We start from the raw sequence: 17,450 nt of genomic DNA, 5'->3' as shown, positions 1-17,450 counted from the left end.
TACGGCATCCGCAACGCTGTGGATAACACCAACGGCCGTTCGACATCCCTTGGGCCTTCAAGTCTTTGACGACGCGCTCGTCTCTCTCGTTTGATCAACCATAGGTACACTACATCTGATATAGTATGGTGTTGAAAAGCCAAGTATATCTACTTTCACATAATTTTCGTAAGTAATTGAACATAGCCTGAAATTTACAGTGAAATTCATAATTTAAATGCCTGGGGACAAAAGTGATGTTCACAATTCATTACTAGATCACTCTATTGCACACAGAAGACAATCAAATTACGGGTGGTATCCGATCTATATCTGTACCTATATCTATATGCCGCAGCCTACCTTCCTTTTCTTTGCGGAGTGTGCTTATGGTACCAATATTATTTCTCCCCTTTTCTGTTTCATTCATGAATGTTCGTTGAGAAGAACGACTGCAGAAAAAACTCCGTAGGGGCTCTAATTTCCCTGATTTTCTTGTCGCGGTCATTTCGTGGGACCCGTGTAGCATAAATTGCTATGTTGTCCAACTATACTTGGAACGTAAACCCAAGGAATTTCGACAGGGTATACAACGTTTCTGGCATAGCGTCTACCACCTGAGGTTGTTTGGCATCGTAACACACTCGCGCTTACTAAACCGTCCCATATCCAAACGCATATGCTCTTCGTTGGATCTTCCCAATCTCTTCCATCAGTCCAACCTGAAAACGGTCTCACACTAATGAACAGTAATCAAGAATTGATGTTACTTTTTGTTTTATAAAAGTCTTCTTTTGTGGTCGGATCACATTTATAAGATTCTTTTTATGAATCTCAGCCTGGTATTTGTTTCTCCTTCAATTTTTTTATAGAGTATGTGATCATTCCACTTATGGTCACTCCCAACGGTTATTCCCAGGAACTTTGAGGATGTTACTGTGATTTATCACCAGTATCAAACAGTAATGGATCTCTTCACGTAATTACACACGATACGTTAAATTTATTTGGGTTCATGGTCAACTTCCAGTATCTACAGTACTCCATGAGTCTCTGCAGGTCATCGTTGATTTCGCTAGTGTCTTTTAGCGTTTTAGTCTCTCTATAGACAACAGCATCGGATGCTAAGACACTCGGAGGTAAGCCATCATATTTCTCACTAAACGACAATTGCAAAGTATCTGATGTCTTCCTGAAGTTACAGAAGACGACATCAGTCTGTGGTGCAGTGTGCATAATGCATGAGTGTAGTACATATTCTATAATTCTACAAAAGATTAAAATCAGCGTTACAGCCTTATCTGCATCTGTGCCGCGATCCATCCTGAAAAAGGGAATGAATGGCACTTTTTTTCCAGTCGCTAGCTAGCCTTCGTTGTTCCAGCGACCTACGATAAAGCATTACTAGAAGGAACAAGGTCTTTCACATAATGCCTGTAGAAAATCACAAGCCTCTCGTTCGATCCAGTTGCCTTGGTAATGTTGAGCAGATTTAGTTGATTTTCTGTTCCGGGACAATATCTGCCGTTTCATCGTTTTTGCAGTGACTGAATTCAGGAACTTATTACCATTTTAGGCCGCGAAACAATTTCTGAATACCGTATTTGGTGTGAAGTGTGATAGAGAAAAAAAAAAGGTTCCGTTCGAAGTCCGTACGGTCCGAGATCGGTATGCCAATCAGGCATTGAGACAATTATCTCAAGTCCTTAACTGACAGCTGTATATCCTCGTCCGATAGGAATCTTCGACACTTCAAGGCCTTTTCTATGGGACCATAGGCGTCGTAATTGCATGGGAAAACTCCCGCTTGAGTTGGCGTAAATTCAGCGTTGTGAATTTTACGATATGGGGAACGTGTGTTTTCATGAAACAGTAGCACCGCTTGTCGCACCATTCCACAACGGTGGTTTTCGACAGACATTCTCCAATGTACGTCTGCAGATGATTGTGCTTCGGCAGCCGGGAAAAGGATAACGATACGTTGGACCTGTCTGGACGCATTTTATAATATCGTCGCCATTTTTCAAGTTTCTGCATTTAGCACAGGCGCGTTGGAAATATACGAATGCCACATGAACCTTTGGCTACATGTCGATACTTATATACCCGCATCGGAGTCGTTCTACGTTGCCTATATGCTGCAGCAACGCCATCAAACGAGGTCTTTTTGATCGCATCTTATATTTCAGGTTTTCTCTGTCATGTTATGTTTTGGTGCTAGTACGGACATACATCACCAGGAGAAACTTATTTCGATCCCCTTGCTGACTGTACGGAAGACTAAAACTGTTTAGCGTTTTTCGTCAGGTCACCTAGCAGACTCTTACGATTCCAGTGAACACTTGTGTCTTTGCTGTCCTTATGCTCACTTTGGCTCCGTTCAGCTAATGCTTTTCAACGAGGATTTGACTTCGTTGCGTTTAACCCCCCCCCCCCCCCTTCTGGCCCAAGCTTGCTCAGTACATGCTGGTGGAAGGCGTGTAGTACAATACCATACATTTTTGTTCCACATCTTCGTCCGCACAGTTGAATATTTTATCTCGACTACTGAAGTAAATGGAATTTTTTCCCGTCACTCTTATTAATCAAAATTATTTTCCTACATGTCGCAACATTAGTCATTAGTGTTGAAACAGTACATTAAATCTAAAACAAATCAAAATAACGTAACAGATATTCTTTTAACTTTTAAGTAACTCCTAATCATTAGAAAATTAATTTTATTATTTGTATGCAACGTCAACCGCCATTTTACTTACTATCAAAATTCGTACTCAAATGCTCATTGTGCAGTCAGAACGGGTCGTAACCATAGAGAAATATATTTCGTGAAGCTAAAATATTCCCGATCACTACGATTTGTTGTAGTCTTGGGCTACAGTAGACGAAACTATATTGCTACCTGAAAACAATGGACATTTCCATTGCCAAGTCTCTTCTACCATGAAGAAATATCGTATTTTCATTAGTGCTCTGATATATAATAAATAGACAGCACACACTATCGTCATGCACCACCCAAACGAAGTTTCCAGAGTATTAAAAAACTCTAATTCGTTCAAGGGAACGTCGAATGTTGACATATATGGATCAGTGATATCTCGAATAGTTAAGTTATAGTAACAAGGTTCCTTAGAATCATATTTTTAAAATTAGAACCGGCAATCTCCAGTTGCGAAACTTCGGTCACATCACGATTGCGTCTTTATGAATCTGGCTGAGTACGAAACGTTAGGAGGCATGAAACAAAATCTCTCTCCCTACAGGGAGAATTTAGTTTATGATGACTGTCGGGGAAAAAAGACCAGACAATATTGGCTTTTTGTTCGATATTCTCGTATTTAGTACAAAAATTATGCTACATAGTATTTCCTCTTATTTGAAATTTTTAAGTATAGAGCATGTTTGGAACTGGTAACTGCAGTACATGTGAAAAAGTAATAGTTCACAAGATACGGCGCTTTCAAATGAGCTTTTCACTCTGTAGCAGGATGTAAACTGTTTTAGAACTTTCTGGCAGATTAGAACTGTGTGCCAGGTCGGAACTTGAACCCGAAACGTTGTCATTCACGAGCAATGCTCTTACCAGCTGAGTAGTAAGTAAGAGCATTTCCTGCGAAAGGTACTGTTCCGGGTTTGAATCCAGGTATGGTGCACAGTTTTAACCAATCAGAAAGTTTCGTATTCAGCGGTGTTATCCTTCATCGCATGCTTTCATTACATTTTACGCACTGCTTTCCAGCGACAAGGCAGAAAGTGGAAAGAGAATATTATAGCTGTTGACGATCTCGTGAAACTGTACGAGAAAACTTTTTTCAATATGGTTGGTGAAGGGAGGGCATATTATTTTGTGCTTACTGTTCTTCTTCCTATGGCCATTGTTGTCGTCTTCACCCCGAAGACTGGTTTAAGGTAGATCTCCACGCTACTCTAACCTTCTTAAGCCTCTTCAGCTCTACATAATTATTACAACCCAGATCCAGTTGTAACTGCTTACTGTGGCCAAGCCAAAATTTCCACATACAGTTGTTATCCCCCCCCCCCCCCCCCCACACACACACTTACTTCCATTACCAAAATGACGAATCCTTGATGCTTCAGGACTTCAGAATGAGGCTTATCAACCTATCCCTTTTTCCAGTAAAGTTGTGCGTAACGTCCCCCTTTTTTTTCCCCAGTCTGATTTTAGCACCCTCTCAGTTACCCGATCCACCCATCTAGTGTTCAGCAGTTTGACAAATCTGCTGTATCATCACATAACAGAACCTTCTATCCTTTTCGTATCACAGGTGTTTATCTCCCATTTTGCACTGATGTACAAGGCTGCACTCAGACAAACACCTTCAGACAAAGAATTCCTAACATTTATATCTATACTCGAAGTTAACAAATTCCTGTGTAGTAGAAATCCTTTTCTTGTTATTGCCAGTATGCTTTTTATGTTCTCTCGACTTCGGCCATTGTCAGTTACTTTGCCGCACATATAATGAAATTCATCTTTACTTTTGTGTCTTATTTGCCAACTTCAGCATACTCTTATTTTAATTTGTTGATGTTAATCTTATACCCTCAGGTTTTTACTTAATTTCCCTTAACTTGACCTTCCTTTCCAATTGTCTCCTTGGTTTCTTTCACAACTTTCTTGATGATATAGAAAAAAGTAAAATGTATTAAATAACAAGGAACGTAGATAAATATATGTAGTTTTCCTTAGGCAGACAATATTGGGGAAAACAATTTCCCTGGACATCGATTAGTCAGCCAGAGGACAGAATCGGTCAGTCCAGAAAGTCCGTGACTGCTTGCGGAAGCAGTACGTACAACCTTCACCTCGTTGGAGTGGTTGAAGATGTGCGCGAGGACTAGTGAAGGCCAAACATTATTCTCTTTCTTGGAATATGAAAAACCAATTAAATGTACGTTACAGCAACCACCCTATCACATCAACAGCCTACAACTCATAGCGCATGTTAGTTTCCTAAAATCGATCTCAAGTGTGTTTCTGAAGTTAATGCGCGTTTTTTCGCCGTGTATGCACGCGTACTAATTTTCTTGAGTGATGTCCCTAACCTAACCTAACCCAACCTAACCTAATGTTGGACCCCATGGCAGAGTAAGCTAGGTAAGCTTCGGTAGCATTTAGCTACAATATTTCCAGATGTGTAAGCTGTCGATATGTGGTGCAATATTTGATTGAGAGTGATTAACGAGGACAGTTTCGCTTTCAACTCATCATATACTTGCACTGGGCAAACAAACTTCCTAATTATAGTTACGTAGTCCCTGGAGACTATCAAGTAACAACTTAGAGACTTCCGACCCAGTCCCTGATATTGTTTAAATGCGAAGTTATGGATGATGTGACAATTTTGGTTTAAATAACACTGATTAACGCTCAGTGTTCTTGTGATCTCGAAGTAACATGGAAAACAACTTTACTTTTCATGCCATACGGGGTAGGCTTCAGCGTTTACTTTTTCCTTCTGTTCTTTGAGTTTCTTTACTGGGTGGCAGTTTTTCCGGCGTTCCCGTGAATCAGTTGTGTAGCATAAAGAATAGTTATCAGTAACATTATTTATTAAGTAATTTGCCTCACAATACGCGTATTAAATTCGATGTTTAGCAGCTCATTCGTTTTCACTGTGTTTCCGAAAGACTTGCGTTTCATTCAGAACATTTCCGGTGAAGCTTGTTTCTCCACCAGACATTTTGTAATATAATATTTTGTGCTAAGATCTCCAAGTACGAGTATTTTCTGTCATGAGGATCTCCTATTTAGCAGTCCAGTTCATCGGGAAAAAAAAAAAGAGTACCAGGGTTAAGCATCACATATCACTAAATTCACTATTTTTAAGCCCTCTTTTCACGCTTTAAAGTGTGTGTGACGTGCTTTCTCCATAGAATAAAATCTATTTGACATCACCATACATACGTATGTGTACAAAATTAAAAGAAAAAAATTACTGAACTGGACTGAACGATGGGTGCGGACTAAAAGCAAATACACGATGAGAACATTGCGAATTTATCTAAGAAAGCTGCGATGCAGATGTGAGAAATAACTTTTATCATATTAAAGTTAAATAGTTCTCCACAGACAATTGATTGTGGAAATATGGAAATACTAATATTTCTCTTCTGTATCCCTTAAGGGAAACAGTATCTGATGAAATTCGATATCCGTCTCTGGCGCTTTCCTCGGTTACGGATCTTTTGGAACGTGGTTCATAGAGGCGACCAGAGGCGCATATTTTCTTCGAGGTCGCTGCGCACATATAACCAGTTGCCGCTTCTTGGAAAGAAGGCGGCCGGCGTTAATATTCCAAGTAGACGCCAGACGCGATGTACGCAGATCCGCGAAGAGCGCTGTCGAATAACTGGAAGTCTCGCTGCACATAGCTGTTATGGAAATCTAAGGTGCTCACACGTAGACACGTGTAATAGTATCCTAGATTCCGTAGACACACTGAGGCTCTTCGCAGATGACGCATTTTTATAGAGCTAGGTCATGTCATTGTACAATTATTACGAAATGCATGAAGTCTTTTGGTTATCAGTATAGGTTCGAAACACTGACAGCTGACCCACATCATAGACAAGTGCAGAGTAATGCGCGTATGTGAAAAGAAAAACACGGTTTCGTTTGACATCACGAATGGCGACCGTTCACTGCAGTCAGTCACATCAGAGAAACATATTTGAATGATTGTTCGGAGCAATTTGAAAGTGATAACCCACAATCATCTAGCCACGGAGAAACTAGAAACAGGTCAGACTGGGATTTATCGGACGAATCCTAAGAAAGTATTAGTTATTTTCGAACGGTGTCTGTTACTGTTCAGTAGTATGACAAATGTTAAGGGTATTCTTCACATAAGAGACCGTGAAAATCAGTAAAGTGCTGCGCATGCCCACTTCGTTGAGAGTTAGATTAGTCCAGCAGAGTCGACCTCTGTGGCCGAGCGGTTCTAGGTTCTTTAGTCTGGAACCGCGCGACCGCTACGGTCGCAGGTTCGAATCCTGCCTCGAACATGGATGTGTATGATGTCCTTAGGTTAGTTAGGTTTAAGAAGTTCCAAGTTCTAGGGGACTGATGACCTCAGATGTTAAGTCCCATAGTGCTCAGAGCCATTTGAACCATTTAGTATAGCAGAAACGCTGGAACAAGTACAGTGGCGAACGTTGCAAGAGCTTTCGGTGTTGCACTGAAAAGGGAAGGCCTCCTCAGACACAGCAAACCGAATAGGCTGATATCTGGCAGGTCGCTTGTGTGCTACTAAAAATGAAAGACAAGATGTTTTACATCAACATTCCCGATGCTCCCGCGCTCTCCGTCACCCCATTCTCGAGAAAACCACCCCTGAAGGTCATCGCATAATTGACCAAAACTTGACGGGACCCACAGATAATTGAAAATTATTTGGGTGCGCAAATGCTTATTTTCCTTAAAATCGAGGAAAATGTATGACAACGAAAAATGCTAAATTTTCAATTACCTATCGACCCTGTCAGTTTGAAGTCGATTGTGCGTCGTGAACTTTAGGGATGGTTTTCTCAAAACTTGGAGGGATGTTGAGCAAAAATATCTTAGAGTCTTTCATTTTAGTTTTTGCACAAACGACTGCCAAATATGTGAAGGATCGGTAGGCCCCTTGTGGGCGTTACTCTCAAATGTCTCAGAACCCACGTTCCAGTACGATTCAGGATACATAATTTCCTCCAGTTCGTATCGTGCAATGACCGCGAGAGTCTTGGGCACGTTATTTGCACTTGAGCTGTCCAGGAGCCTTACTTACGCCGGCTGAATGCCTCAGTGTTCCATTAGTTGTCCTTACGTCTTAGAAATTATAAGGATCCTCCTTGCTCTGCATAGAAGGAAATCCCACACATACAGCTTTCGGGGTTGAAATTCATGTGCTAGTACATTTTTTGAACACCATCTGCGAATGCAGAGCTCTGCAGTTCCATTAATACAAACTTATCTGTTATTCTTCTAATGATGCATTTTGATAACGAGAGAACTAATATTGGAATTTCACATCACGTCAACGTCAGTATCTGTAACGACAGAGTACTATCTCTCTTGACCAGGTATGGGGTCAAAATTGACCGTGGCTCTTCAGAGGCAACGCCTCGGCATTTACCTTAATTTATTCAGGGACGCTGAGGAAAATGTCATGTTGGTCGAACGGACTGCAGCTGCTCCAGAATGGAAGTCGGGTTACCAACATGCAAAACTGATGTCATGGGAACTGAGTTACTGCAAAGCTTATACTAACAATACAGATAGTTTGTTACCTAAACAGGCAATTGAACCAGTATTATTGAAAACAATAATTCCAAAATTCTGTCTTTACGGTTCATCGTTGACGGACTATCAGTATTACTGTAGGTATTTCATCTGCATACTACAAGAACGTTGGCTTTATGCCAGCAGCTTTTTTGTCTTTTTTAATCAGGCTGCGCACAGCCGCGCTACAAAGATATGAGGCACTTGTCGATTTACAAATAATGTGGAAAAGCGCTTTAAGCATGACGTTAATTATCTGTACGTTCAGTGGATCATAATTGCAATCTCTCAGTACTGAGCAGAGCACGTCAGTTTTAAAATTATAGTACAATTTTTCAGTGAACTTGCTGAACATTTACACAACTGTCGTAGCTTATACCATTTTTTTAAAGTCAGATAATTTTGTGTCCCCCCGCAGTTCATGTTATGAGTCTATGTGCCTTGATTACTGGAATCCAATGATAATTCAAATTGTACAATTTTTCCTCAGATTATTTTTCTTCTTTTGGTATGAAAAGTGAGTTTTACGTAAAATCGGATGTGATTTCTAGATACTCGTTTTGCAGTAATATATCATGAATGTCGTTTACGTCTAAAAACGAAGAACGTTAAGGATGACGCAAATGTAAGCCATTTCGCACGTCCTTATAGAAATGTCGATTCATTGACCTTTGTGTAAGATTAGTGATTTATGCCTGTTCTGTGCTATATTTACCTCCTGCAGTTTGGAATCAGTACAGACAGATTCTACAGCAATCGGCACTACCTTTGGTATAAAGAAACCTGTAATATTTTTTTCTTTTAGAAATGCTGTACCTATATGTCACTGCAAATGGCATAATTTAGTTTTCATTTATGAGCGTCATATCCAGCAGTATTATACTCACTTTGGCATGAAGTTCTGATGTAAATGAATTTCTTTCATATAAGGCGTTAACAGTAACTTTTCAGTCCGTTACGTGTATGGAAAGCTTAATGTCTACATTTAAGGCTAGTTAATGAGTTTATACTAATCGTTAACACAGAGTTCTCACGCGATTAGATCTCAGAACGCTATATGTCGATGGAAATACAGGTTAACTTTCTATGATTACTGAAGTGTGAAGTGACTGCGGTAACGGGAAAACAATGTCAGTGTAGGTGATGTTTCAACAGGAAGGAAAGTAAACATCTAAAAAAAAATAATAGTCGCGTTCTGTAGCAAACGCTGAAGAGATTTCCGAAATGTTTCTTTGAAAAAAATCTTCTTCAAAGTATTGACCTGGGCGCTTATCTCAGAGGCAGCAATGACTCTGGCCTGCTGTCTTTGTTCAATCTGAAATACAAACTTCCAAAGAAGAGATGATACAGCCATAGTGTTACCATTCATCTTAGTAAACCTTGAAGTTTATTACATTAAAATATACTGCGAGCACTAGGAACACCTTAATGTATTAACGACCTTAATTCGCATTATGTATTATACCTGTTATTGTGAAAGTGCATTGCTACAGAAAGGATTTTTGTTACTATTATTCTGTTTGGTGCACTAGTCGTTTCTCGGAAGTGTAGAGCTTCAACCTCCAGTGGCGGTCACTAGTGACAGGTAGGTAGAGGGGGAGGGAAGGGACGGGAAGTATTCTACCTGCTCCAGTCCGACAAGCGATTAGGCACAATAGCACTGTGGACACTGGACAGTTATTCATACCCACCTGCAACGAACACAGTGCACACGTGCCGTAAATAGCATAGCGACACAATGCGAATTAGAAAAAAAAAAAAAAAAAAAAAAAATAAGATCATACTTTAGGCGAATTCGTGGAACGTGACTATGCATTGTTACATGAACAGGCTTCCGCATGATTTTAAAATATCACGTGCTAATGAAGAAGCCATTTATTACTATGGAAGATGATCCTTTTTATGAAAGTTTTGTGTTACTTGAATTTCGTATCCAGATGGTTCGATGTCCACCGCATCGTGGTTATGAGTCTTATTGCCTACGGTGTACTGATTCTGGAAAAGACCGTTTTGACGGCATGAGGTACAGAGTAGAAATTAAACGAACCTTGTTAAAGCTAAAGCGCGTCGCAGCTAATTCATCACTAATTTCCCGACAGCGAGGATCATTTATTTGTCTCTATATTATAATGTGTGTTTTCAGTCAAATGAAGAAGAATATGTACTGGAAGCGTATACCTTTTTCCATTCACGGATTACTGAAGCTTATCTTTGGAGTATTGGCATTCGCACAGCTCTTCGGAGAAATGGACTTCACTGCTTACTGAAAACGACCAAGTTGAACTAGATGTATTCTGTTGTCAAGTAACATAATTACCATTATTATCGACAGGTCACAGAAATTCATGTTATCTCCGCAATGTAAGTTTATCGAACACCATAATGACTGCTAACACAAAAACTGACCGACGGAGGCCAATTGAGCCCACATCACTCTGGTATTAAATGTCACAGCCCCTTCACAAATTTACAAAATGCTAGAACTATCCTCTAACTTCCTATAAAAAGGTGGGATGCAAGTACAAATGTACACCATCAAATATTTTATAAAACGTCTTATGAAAAATATCTGAGAACTTATCTTACAATGCAATGCGGCCCTTGGAGAAGCCGCTATGACTGACGGGTATTATCTTGTTTACTGCAACTATTATTTAACAGCAGAAGGAACCGATATCAGAAATAATGGTGGGGAAACACTGTGACAAGTCGGATCGTCCATAATTGTCCAAAATGATAACTTTTCTCTTTTGCATCTTTACTGTTGCCAGCAATCGCACAACTCATTTTTACAGCGGTGCGAGGAGCCATATGTCCCATTGGGCATCACCGATGAATTAGTTATGGATGCGCCTTTAGAAATCTAACTGATTTAGCGGATGAAACTAGAGCTCTGAAAAATGTATTTTGTAAATGCAGTTAATCGCTGGAAGAGTTACGCCTACTTCCTCTCAACCTGCGTTGCCTTACAGAACTGCTGTCACGATTCACCTCTGGTCCTCTTATCACAACGGGTGACGTTATCTGACACAAAATACGATTAAAGAGAATACCAATAATATCCAGATCGAATTCATGCCGAAAAATGTACAATTGTTCGTAGTCACTAGTGGGATACAGCGAAAACCATTGAAAAGTTCTGCACCCAGAAACGTTTTGAGATCGTGAATATCGGCCCGCTACAGCGTTTCCCACAAGTATGAAGGATTTGTAGTTAATGTACTTTAGCAATTAATTTTCAGAATAGGTTGGACTTGGGAGTTTTGAAGGTCGTACAACTTCTAGATGAAAGATTCGGTCACTTTTGCCAGAGAAAGTAGAAAGGGGAGAAACATTCTCTGGAAGCAGGTTAAATAAACTCTGTTGGCAACAAGTTGACGTGGAATGGTGGATCGAGACAATTCGTTTCAAACATGCTCGTATGTAAGTGAAGACACTTCATCACGTTACGACGGTGGCGAAACTCCCAAATTATCGCGGATTTTACATAATACCCAATGAGTGGTTGTAGATAACAGAACGTGAGTTTATTTTCTATGTGTGCTCACCGGAACAAGTTTCTTGCAGTGATTAGCACTAACTGAGGCCGTACAGTAAGTTATGGTTCAAGTGTGCGGCAGATAGAAAATGAGAATTACTGTTGGTCTCCCGCACGGTGTGAAAGGTGTTGTCTTACCGATAGCATGCTATGTTCTAGAGGTACTTACATGAGCCGTCCGTGACGGCGGCAAGCAGACTGAGCTGACAGCGACGACACCTCACTGGCGAAGCGACGATCGTCCGTAGGCACATCACCAACTGAACGGGCGCACACCACAACAATCACCCTTCGTGCTCTTCAGAACGTCGTAATCCAAGTACTCTGTATGCTGTCTGCCACCACTGGAACTGGGGACAACGTCACACTATTCTGCGGGCTTATCTCCTGTCCGTCAGACGACGAGCGCGTGTTTCTCCTACGAAGGCAGATCTCCGTCCTGGAAGTGGCGACTCCACCAGCTGCCCGCGAAGGACTGAGCGAGTAGCGACTCTCGCGGGCGCACGCACTGACCGCCAGGGAGTGGGGCTCTTGGGGTGGGGGGAGGGGGGGTGGGAGGTCGTGAGGCGGCCCCACAACTGGGAGCCGCTGTTGGCCTCTGGACAGGCTTACGCGCCTCAGAGACGCGTTTGCTTTACACGAGCGCCAAACGTGCCTTCGTTGGGAACTCTGCGATTAAATTCTCGGCAGCAGGACAGTTGCCGCCTAATGTCGTTTTTATTTACTGGCAAGTACTTTATTGATTATACATCTGTCTCTAAAAAGAAGAAAATGCTATAAACTGCTCCACTCACTGTGGATCATCCCATAAGCCAATAAGCAAACACATACCGTCTTCTTTTTGTGTGATGCTGCCTAGGGCCTAGCTAAAACGTTTACCCTGTTTTCTTCAGTGCATTCTTCAGCGTAACCATTTTCCTTTCAGTATAACTGCTGGGAAGTCTTATTGTCCATAGACTAATATAGTGAATTATCGTCTCAGAACAATGTGTTCTTATCGTAGTTTAGCGAAAGTTTGCCACTCCTATACGTGGAAAGTTGCGCAGGTCACACCAGTGTCCAATAAAGGCAATAGGAGTAATCCGGTGAATTACAGACCCATGTCACAACCGTCGACCTGCAGTAGAATTTTGGAACATATACTGTGGTCAGAAGATATCAGTTATCTTGAAGAAAACGATTTACTGATAAATAGCCAGCGCAGATTAAGAAAATATTGTTGTTATACTAGCTCTTTGTTCTCATTAACAAGGGTCAGGGCACGACGTTGGGATCACAGTTTTACTTCAAACTTTGTACACCTTTAGTATGCCATTGAACGTGCGAGTAGTAAGGTGCACTACTCTGGCAATTCTGAGAAAATCGCAAGAGAAGTTTTACGAGTCTATTATATGACTGATGTATCTGCGTAGGTGGCGGGCGTTAAGGGTTCAAGGTGGTTAAGTGGTTAGCATTCAAGCTACTTAAGACGAACGTGTATGAGGTGATGGTTAGATTCCCGCTAAAACCTTCATTTTTGTAGTATAACTGTAAGTTATGTCATATTCAAAAAATTTGCACCTACACTATTCGTTCTTACTACATTAGGAACATCTCATCGGTGCGCAGGTTGATTGTCAAACGGGGCCTGACACTGTATCTGCAGCAGGGAGCGTCGAGGTGCAAAGTAGTTCCGGGTACCTTACCAGATTGCATGTATAAGGGATTTCGCAAATCACGAAAGGCATACATTTTCAGGAAAACACTATGTGTTTCTTCATGTAGTTGTCGATAATTATAAATATGTTAAACAGTTAAATTTAATTACAAAAATGTAAGTAGTCAAATAACATGAAATTCACTAACACTTCAGGCATATACAGATTGTTTTTTTAAAATTGTATTACCTCTCAAATGTCATAAATTTAATAACATGACCAGTGATGCAAAAAATATACATTAAAACACAAGTCTGCAGGTAAGTCGAACCGTCGCCTCATAGACGTTCCTCTTACGCGGCTCGAACGCTAACCACTTAACCACGAAGGATTCTAACGTCCGGCACCAACGCGCAGATACATCCGTTACATAATAGACGCGTAAATCTTCTCTTGCGATTTTCTCGGAATTGCCAGAATAGTGCACCTTACTAATTACACCTTATGTTGTTTTAATGTCCTACTAAAGGTATAAAAAGTTTGAAGTAAATCTGTGATTCTAACGTCGTGGCCTCTCCTTTAAGTAATAAGCGCTATTGGCAGTGTATGTCAAAATGATTGCATATTTTTAGATTTCGAGAAGGCTTTTGATGCCATTCCTCACAAGCGATTTATAATAATATGCTGTATACATGGTAAAACGTACCGCCTCAGTCGTGCGACTGGATTCGTGATTTCGTGTCAGAAAGGTCACAGGCCGTAGCAAACGAGTAAAAGTCATCGAGTAAAACTGAAATAATTTCTGGCGTTCCCCAAGAAATTTTTATAGATCCTCTGCTGTTCCTGGTGCACAGGAACGATTTAGGAGACAATCTGAACAGCCTCCTAAGATTGTTTACAGATGAAACGCTGTCATTTACGGCCTTTTAAAGCCATCATATGACCAGAACAACTTGAAAAAAGATTTATACAAGATATCTATATGGTGCGAAACGTGGCAGTTGAGTCTAAATCTTGAGAAGTGTGACGTCATACAAACGAGTATTAAAGGGAACTGCTAAAGTTCGGTTACATGATAAATCGAACAGGCTGTGTATTCAGCTAAATACTTAGGGATTACAGCTATAAAAACTGAAAATGGAACGATCACATAGATACTGTTGTAGGGGCAGCGAACCAAAGACTGCAATTTATTGGCAGAACGCTTAGAAAATGCAACAGGTCTACTCAAGAGACTGTCTACACTACGCTTGTCCACTCTCTTCTGGAGGATTGCTGCACAGTATTGGATCCGCATTGGATAGGATTGACTCGGAATATAGAAAAAGCTCAAAGGACTACAGCTCGTTTTGTGTTATCGCGAAATTGGGTTGAGGTTGTCACGGATATGATAGGGGAATTACTGTGGCAACCATTAAAACAAAGGCGTTTTTTCGGTGCGGCAGGGTTTCCTCTCGAAGTTTCACCAAATTTGTCCTCCGAATACGAAATTATTTTGTTGGCGCCACCTACCTAGTGAGAAATGATCGTCATTATGAAGTAAGGGAAATCAGAGTTCACACGAAAAAAATTTAAGTGTTCGTTTTTCCCGCACGCTTTCTGGGAGAGGAACGGGAAGAAATAATCTGAAAGTGATTCGATGAATCCTCTGCCAGGCAGTTGACCGTGAATTGCAGTGTAATCATGTAAAAGTAGATATATTGGGTTGATGCATAGGTTCGTAACTTTTTCCGTAAGTCTCATAAAGACAACAGGTACAAATAATAGAGACTTTAATCGTCAATAACATATCATCCCCCACTATTTACAGCAGTCTGCCAACGATGGAGTAACTTTTCGATTCCGCGACTGTAGAAATCACGTGGCTTTGGGCGAAGAACTCTTAAAACCATATTCGGAGTGCATTTTCATTCCGAAAGTATGTTCCTTGGCGGTTGTTCGATAGATAGCGGAAAAGGTGAAAATCCGAGGACGCTAATTAGGTGAATAAGATGGGTGCGGAATGACTTCTCCACTGAACTCCTGTATACTGCTTTATGTAAGTCTAGCAGAATGTGGGCGGGCGTTATCGTGGAGTAGCAGACTCCCTCGTCGTTGTTCTTGGAATGCGTTTCCTAGACGTCTCGGTTGTTGATAATAAATGTCAGCAGTGATTGCCACTCCTCTGGGGAGCAACTCGTAGTACATCGCGCCGTCGCTGTTCCACCAGATGCGTAACATTATCCTTTATGGATGCTCGTAGGTCTTGTATGGGGAGTTACTACTTTGTTTGGACTCAGTCATTCCTTTCTTTCCGTCTGTTAGCATAAAGATACCACTTCTCTTCACCAGTAGCGATACAGGACAGGAATGGTCGGTGTTGTTCACGAGCCAATTGATGACGAACAAGCAGAGATACACACATGATCACCCACTGAATTTTGTGATTTTGGTTTAGAGCATGCATTACCTATACACCCGATTGTGAACCTTTTCCTTTATATGCAAATGCCGCACGATATTGGAATGATCATAGTTTACCACCTTTGCCAGTTGTCAAGTACACTAACGTGGATCATTGTGGATTAATGCGTTCAAACGATCTTTGTGAAATCACGAGTGTCTCCCTGAACGTGAGGAGCCACTAATGTCGAAATGATCCTCCTCAAAACGAGAAACCTCTTTCTTGCGGTGCTCCGTCCGACGGCATTATACCCGTACACTGCGCAAATGTTTCTGGCTGTCTCCGCTGCTGTCACCCCTCTACTGAACTCAAACAGAAGAATATGTCGGAAATGTTCCGATTTCTCCACTTGGCACTCCATTTTCTAGCGTCCACAGCCTCACTAATTATCTCCGAATGACAAAATGACAATATGTAAGCTCAAATAGTTACAGTGAACTACAAATAAAAAATGACAATCGATAAATAAACCCTTAACAACTTGAATAAAAACATGCAAAACCAAAAGGCTGCAAACTTATGCACCAACCTGGTAGACGACGAAGAACTATCGAAACACTGTACATGAAAAGATTATACAGAAGTCCTCTAATTTAGTTCAAGATTGTAAGAAACCTTTTGCATGACAAATCTTTCCTAAGTGATCTCACGATTGCAAAAGAGCAGATAACTGAAGGAGCACATAACACTTCTACTGAAATAGAAACAAAGGATGATGCTATACAATCCTGAAGTAGATTAGCGGAAACTTAGTAAATATTCTTCTGGGCACTACAATTAGCCTAAAAAATGCAAGAACGCACGTATTATGAAGAATAATGAAAAATTAACGAAAATTCCGTAAAACAAAACCAAAGTGTACATCTTCTAATAATTTCCGGGTCTGCAGCCGGATCCCGTCGACATTCTGCCACGATATTTCGGCCCAGAGACGTCCGGCCATCATTCACCATTCTGTATACTAAATTTTTAAGCTATAAAGCGCTTGACTAAATTAACTTAATTGCTATTGAACCAAATATTCCTAGACCAAGTAAGAATATTCTGTTGCAAGTGATTTTGGTGTATGCGTGCCATGTTCAGAGGAGAGTCGAACAGAGTATTTAATTTGCAGTTTGTGGATAAGTTCATGTAGTCTAGTCATTGCTTCAGCGGAAGAGCCACCAGCAACAGTGAGATTTTACGATGCGATAGAAAAGGATTGGAAAACTAAACCCTGTATAATGTGAAACGAATGAATATTCCTGTATGACGCCGTCGGTTGTCACACGCTTTCAACCCAAGCATTCGAACGAAAATCGAGAAAATTAGAATGTGCAAGTTGAAGGAAGAGAGATTTTTAACGTCCTGTAGCCCAATCTCTTCTGTGTGCTTTTCGGAGCAACTATCCTGGCACCTGACTGGAGCACTTTAAGAAAACTATGGAGTACAAAAAAACTGGATGAATGGACAAGGATTTGAACCAACATCCCCCGGTGTCGGAAACACTGCGTCATCTTGCTCGGCAGCACAGCAGCTGGGTTCTACGCTTTTCATTATACAACAATGAAAGTTACAGATATG

The 17,450-nt window shown here is 40.9% G+C and overlaps 1 protein-coding gene across 1 annotated transcript in view; it reads right to left on the bottom strand.

Annotated features, from left to right (window-relative positions):
- LOC126092284 (protein decapentaplegic-like) overlaps positions 1-12,269 on the bottom strand; it is a 46,419-nt gene extending 34,150 nt beyond the window's left edge. The window contains exon 1 of the mRNA XM_049907802.1: positions 11,977-12,269. The gene's annotated coding sequence lies outside the window, so the exon portion shown is untranslated. The remainder of the gene's footprint in view (positions 1-11,976) is intronic.
- Between the last annotated feature and the right edge of the window lie 5,181 nt (positions 12,270-17,450).

This window comes from Schistocerca cancellata, chromosome 7, assembly GCF_023864275.1.
Source record: "Schistocerca cancellata isolate TAMUIC-IGC-003103 chromosome 7, iqSchCanc2.1, whole genome shotgun sequence".
NCBI classification, from domain to species: Eukaryota; Metazoa; Arthropoda; class Insecta; order Orthoptera; family Acrididae; genus Schistocerca; species Schistocerca cancellata.
This window is presented reverse-complemented; position numbering and strand designations above follow the sequence as displayed.